This window comes from Sipha flava, unplaced genomic scaffold (genome assembly GCF_003268045.1).
Source record: "Sipha flava isolate LNK unplaced genomic scaffold, YSA_version1 1_pilon_pilon, whole genome shotgun sequence".
Classification (NCBI taxonomy): domain Eukaryota; kingdom Metazoa; phylum Arthropoda; class Insecta; order Hemiptera; family Aphididae; genus Sipha; species Sipha flava.
The window spans coordinates 5,254,964-5,260,963 of NW_020272783.1; the positions used below are offsets into that span (position 1 = coordinate 5,254,964).

The window sequence follows — 6,000 nt, forward strand, 5'->3', positions numbered from 1 at the left end:
ATTATCTTACGCTTTTAATGTGACATTTATAATTCGTTATCTTTTTTTATGGGATGAAAATAAAAACCGTTAATTACCATTAGTTTTTATTCGTTCTGAAAATGTTTTTTTTCTCATTTCTAATAATTTCATATAGCATTTTAATATCACTTTTATAGTTTTATATAATGCTCGTCCGTGTGTTTTGGTTGATTTAGCTTTCTGGTTATAAAAAATAAACTTTCGAACTTTATTCCAATATTATAAGTCCATGGTCAATAATTAAATGGTTTTATATTGTGTACGCAGTACACACATAATAATGATAACAAATAGCGCCTTTAAACGATTATGGTTAGGTACATATATAGTGGCCACGTGAATTGATATTATGTGAAACAAAACAAAATTTAAATTTTATGTGCAAAATTAGGATGAAAAAATCCTAACTTTTTTTCAATCGAAAATAATAATTTTTCAAGATTATATTCCATATATCATAACTATTATTTAACTGTAATATCAAAATGGATTTAAGACGGTTGAATTATTCCTATTAATTTCAGTACCTATACTTTAATTTGATAATTATAATGTATTGATAGTTTATAAATAACATCAATTTTCGGCGTCATATCTGCCCTAATTCTATGGTTACACGTCCAAATCCTCTTATCACGGATTATTACAGTAAGGGTGCCTTGTAAAGATGGGTTTTTTTTTTTTGACAAATAATTTCATAGTTAATTTTGCTTTAATGTATTGGTTTTCTGAAATATTATTGATTTCTCATTGAGTTTGAAGTATAACTTTTCTTTGCTGTGCTCTAAAAGTCAAAACGCACTTCTACATGATTGAATGCACACTTTGCGGACGTCAACGTGATTAAGAAAAAAATAATTCTACAAACTGGATTCGTCTGATTAGTCCAGACAAAATAAACATCAAGAGAGATGTAAAAGCTTTGGACAGCTTTTGGATTAAAATCAACAAACAGCGTAGTCATGAGAACGTGATTAAATTTTACTTGACAAAAGTGGCATAATATTCAAATTTCATTGGTCAAGTCGGTAAATTAATCATTTTAATGATCAAATCAATTTCAGATTAATTGGTTACCTTTTTAACATGCTAATTTAACACAGCAATTAAAGTATGCATTTAGTAAAAAAAAAAAAAAAACTTCTATACTTAACATAACCTACGTTTAAATACGTTTGAATTGGTAATAAACCGACTAGCATTTATAGAAAAGGTTGAGGAAAATGAGAGAAAAAAATGTATGGGTTATACATTGATATCTAACTGCCGTGAAAAAAAATTACGTTCTGACATTGTTGATTCGCATTCTATACATTTTATTAATGTTGTGCTCTATTGGAACGAATTACTGAATACATAATAGTTAAAATCGGTGGTAGTCTAAAACATCGGAATCGAATCTTGGTCGACTCGTATACATATCGATTGTGTATATAACGTTGAAACGCAGAAGGATCAGATGTCCAGTGATATATAAACGTCTAACACACCTTTTAGAGGGTTGGTATTTTTTTCATCACAAAACACGTTTTATACATCTGCCGACACTTTATTGAATAGATTTATTTGTAAATATATACACCGATATAACAACAAATGAAATACTAAATTTCGTATACATCATATTCTATTTTGTTTGCCGTCGTTGTTTTTGGCAAAACAGAGATGGTTATGTGAAAAAACAAATGCACCGATATTACATACGTGTATTTATTATATGCACGAAAAAAGCGAAGGATATATTGGCCTTATGCTCTAAGTATATGGAACAAATATACATATATATTATAAACGTGGATAATATAAGCGCGTAATAGTATTTATAATAAGACGGTTGACGTGGAAGCTTTTAGAGTTGGTTGAAAGCTTGCATCTCCTGCGGGACGAACCTTTGCGGATTCAAAAGAGCTTCGAAGGAGTAAATATATATATAGTATAAGTAAAGAACCTTCGATATCGTGAAGCGAGGAAGCGTAAACAGTATATTATATATATATATATAGATAGATAGAGAACGATCGAGTGAGAGAAAGGACGAGGGTGTCTGTTGAGAATGTTCCAATGGTGCAGTGTTGTTTTGGCACATAGCGAAAAGGTCCTATAAACGGGTGTGTGCGTGTGAAAATAAAGAGAGAGGGAGAGTTGTGTGTACGTGTAGACAGGATCCCCGTGGAAATATTCGAAATTTTCCAAGATATCTTAACCTGCATTTTCTTTTTGTTTATGCGTACCTATATATTAATATACATATAGATTTTTCGAGATGTATATATGTATGAGCGTCATGTAAATCGTCAAGGGAAGCTGTTGTCTCTCGTTTAACCGTCGTACAGTAGTCGATCGACACAAATTTCGTTTTATTTTCTTTCATTTTTTTTCCGTTTCATTATTTTAAATATTTGCCCGGATAAGTATATAAAATAATATACATACGTGTAATATACGTATATTACCGCGTCGCTTTCCAAATCGTATTTCACACGCGGTATACACTAAACCTATTGTACGCGTACGTGTGCACGTGTAACTTATGTGCTTGTATGCACGTACACACTCGCGCTGTTTTCAAAAGTTATGTGCAAACTTTATAGCGGACGACGATGCTGTGCGTCCTGAAAAGTTCCTGCTAGAATGTCACGCGCGCGTGTCTGAAAATGTCGTGGGCGAAAAAAGAAAGCAATAATCGCAAGTCTTTTCTCCCCCTCCCCCTCTTCGGAACATTATCATACGCAATATAGCAAGTAACATTTCTTACAAACGTTTTCGTACACTTATATATAATATCTACTCGCAGAACACGACGACAACGCATACGTGTATGTTTAATAGTTGAGATTTATTTTAGGTACCCATTGGATATTTTCGTCTTATTATCGTGTTATTATTATCTTTATTACTATTTATGAATTTTAATTTTTTTTCACGGAATTTTTTCTATTTTTACTCATAAAACGTTCGGGAAAACAATAAGCAACATTAATTTATTATTATAATCGTCTAATACGATTGTTTTTGCCGAGTATAGAAGATGACCGAGGTGGTTTGAAAAGAAAAACTGTTTTCAAACAACGATATCTGTTATTTTTTACTGTCCTCCGCATCGTATATCTAAGACTTGCTACGTCGACGCGTTATCAATTACACGATATTTTTTTTGTAAATATACACACGTGCGTAAATATATATATATATAGTTTATTGTGCATGGTATTATCTAGATAAGCATATATTAACCGTTTTCAACCCTTAGCTAATACATAACGCACTGACACGCGCTCGGTGGTTTATTTGTAATACATTTTTCGTTCGTTTGTCGTTCACGTGCACATTATAATGTGTAGATACATCGCGATAACCGACCGGAGGACGGAACGGAACCGATGCGAATAAAAGAATAATGGTCGTGACCATTTATGATATAAATAAATATTTACGTTCATACGAGCGGCTGCTGTACGTTTGAGCCGTCCTTTGGAAATCGCGTTAGGTGCACCGCGTATCCCTTATGCCACCAACCACTGCCACCCCCAAAACTTTGTGATTGCACAGTATTCGTTGCCGTACGTTTGGTTCTTTTCGCGGGCAATAACGTAACTAACGGCAATACATCACAGCGCGCGCTTGGCGGTGAGTTTCGACGATCCGTCCCGAGTGTTTCGTGGTACTTACACTGTTACCGTCATACGATCATATCGCGTGAAAATGTACGCGTCAAGCAACGTAGACTGTTGATATTTCAATGAGGTCACGCATTTTTTATGCGTTTCTACATTTTTAAATGTCGCAGCACCGTATATGCCGAGCGCACGAACACATTGACATCGATTTAAACTATCGTTTTTCGAAAAGAAAAAAAACTGTATTGCGGCGTTCACGATGCTCAGCATCGGCTGTCGATTTTCGTCGGAGGGGGTTAAACTTTTGCGCTTGCCCCTCAACCGTCACGAATGTGCACGAGTGCGCATACATTACACGCGTGCGACGACCCTCATCCGCGAACCACGGCTACACACACACACACACACACGCACGCACGCACGCACGCACGCAAGCGCGCGCATATATCCGTCTCTTGCTCTCCCCGCGACCATATATATATATATTTATAAACACGTGCACGCGTATGTGTATATACTTGAGGGAAGTATGACGTCACATTAGCATATTTTAATAATAAGTTATTCGCAGCGTTTCGGCGGCGTATAGGAAAAGGACGCGTAGGACGCGTAGTGCGTGCGTGCAGTGCACGCGTGTGTATATCGCAATACGTAGAAGCGGTGCGTGGTCTAAGTTTTGCAGTTCGTCGCCGTCGCCACCGTAACATATTGCGGGCACAGGTTCGTGCTCGCGTTATAACAGTAATAATATTGATGATGATAATAATAATAATAACTTATCGGAACGCGTGCGATGAGTCGCGGAAAGACGTGATTTCTCTTGATTACGTGACGTTTTTGCTCATCCTCCATCACCAAACCGCTTACAGCCGGGCCACTCGCGCGTAACGGTACGCCGTTGAGACGCACTTGCGCGGATATGTGTAAGACTTGCACTCATTAGCTAGGCTAGGACACGGCGACGACGTACGTAATATCATAATTACGGAGACATTGTGCCGGCGAAACTCGCCCGAGAACGTATTACGCGCACCGGAGACGTTTTGCGTTCGCCGGTTTTTTTTTTTTCTTTCGGTACACGGGGCGCGCAAGTAGGACGAATACACGTCGTCACGTTATCGCGCGCACAGCGTACACGGAAAAACCGCCCGACGAATCACGTATACAATACGATTAGGGTTTGTGAAAATTTCGTGAAATTTAAAATTGTAAATAATATAATAAATTTTTTTTTATATATATATAAGTTTTGTTTTTACGTATAACTGTCAAAACTTGCGTTCGAAATTTTATAATATTAGGGAAACCAACGATTGAACCTAGAACTAGAACTTTTAGATGGTATAATTAATAATTTATAAACAATCATCGTTAGTATTTGTATTGGAAAACGTTTCAATGTTTCACGTTTTCGTGATATGTTTCATCATGTAATGGAATATTTCAAACGCTAAATACGTAGTTGTGCGAGAACGGGAAAACGCTGGACGGCGGACGGGCCCGGGGAGACGTCTGTCGAAACAATAATTGTTTCGATGAATATTATAAACATTATTTGTTAATTATTATGGACGTCGCCGAGTGGAAGGCGCACGGCAGGCCCCCCCCCTTCCCGCGTCACTGTTCCGGGCGGCATTCGGACCGTGCGCGGGCACACACGCGGGGGTGGTGCGCAACAACACGCGCGCATTCCAATAGCGCCGGGCGACGAGCGGTAGGGCGTAGAAAGAGATTTCGTTCTTTTCGCCGAGCACGACGAAGTGGCGGCGCACGTTCCGCGGCGAAGAAACGCGCGCTGTTATTTCCCGATCCGAACGCTTAGATACGGTTTGCTGTCACGCGTTTCGCGTGTAGCAAACTGGTAAACGCGATTCGCACGCGTGTTGTAACGGGTAGACGCGACGGTACCGGTCGGCGGGTGCAACGCGTGCAGTGTAAGCGGGCGCGCGCGTATGCAGTAGTGCGTACGCGGCGGCGGTGCTCACAGTGCGGAAGCCGGTCTCCTTCCCCCCTCCCTCCCACCGCGTTGCCGCCGCCGCCGCCGCGAGGCGTTTGATTGACAGCTCCGCCGCCGAGTCGGGCAGGAAACGAACCACCAATGACGGGACACGAATACTGATGAACGCGCGCGCCGAACAGTTGCCATGTTTTTCCGTCACGCCGGCCGTATACGACACCGCCGTCACAAAACTCGACGATGCCGACGTACGCGCGCACACACGTGTCCTACGGAATCACGCGAACGCGGTGTACGAGACGACTATGCGTCGTACGTTTTTCCGAGCGCAACGCAACTGCGTGACAGTTACATTCTGACAAGTCGCCGCCGGAAACCTTCGTGTTGCTCGTGCCCCCCCCCCCC

At 39.9% G+C, this 6,000-nt stretch overlaps 1 protein-coding gene across 2 annotated transcripts in view; it reads left to right on the top strand.

Annotated features, from left to right (window-relative positions):
- Nucleotides 1-6,000, top strand: part of LOC112682007 (homeotic protein proboscipedia) — a 63,600-nt gene that overhangs the window by 45,487 nt on the left and 12,113 nt on the right. The gene's annotated exons all lie outside the window — the stretch shown is intronic.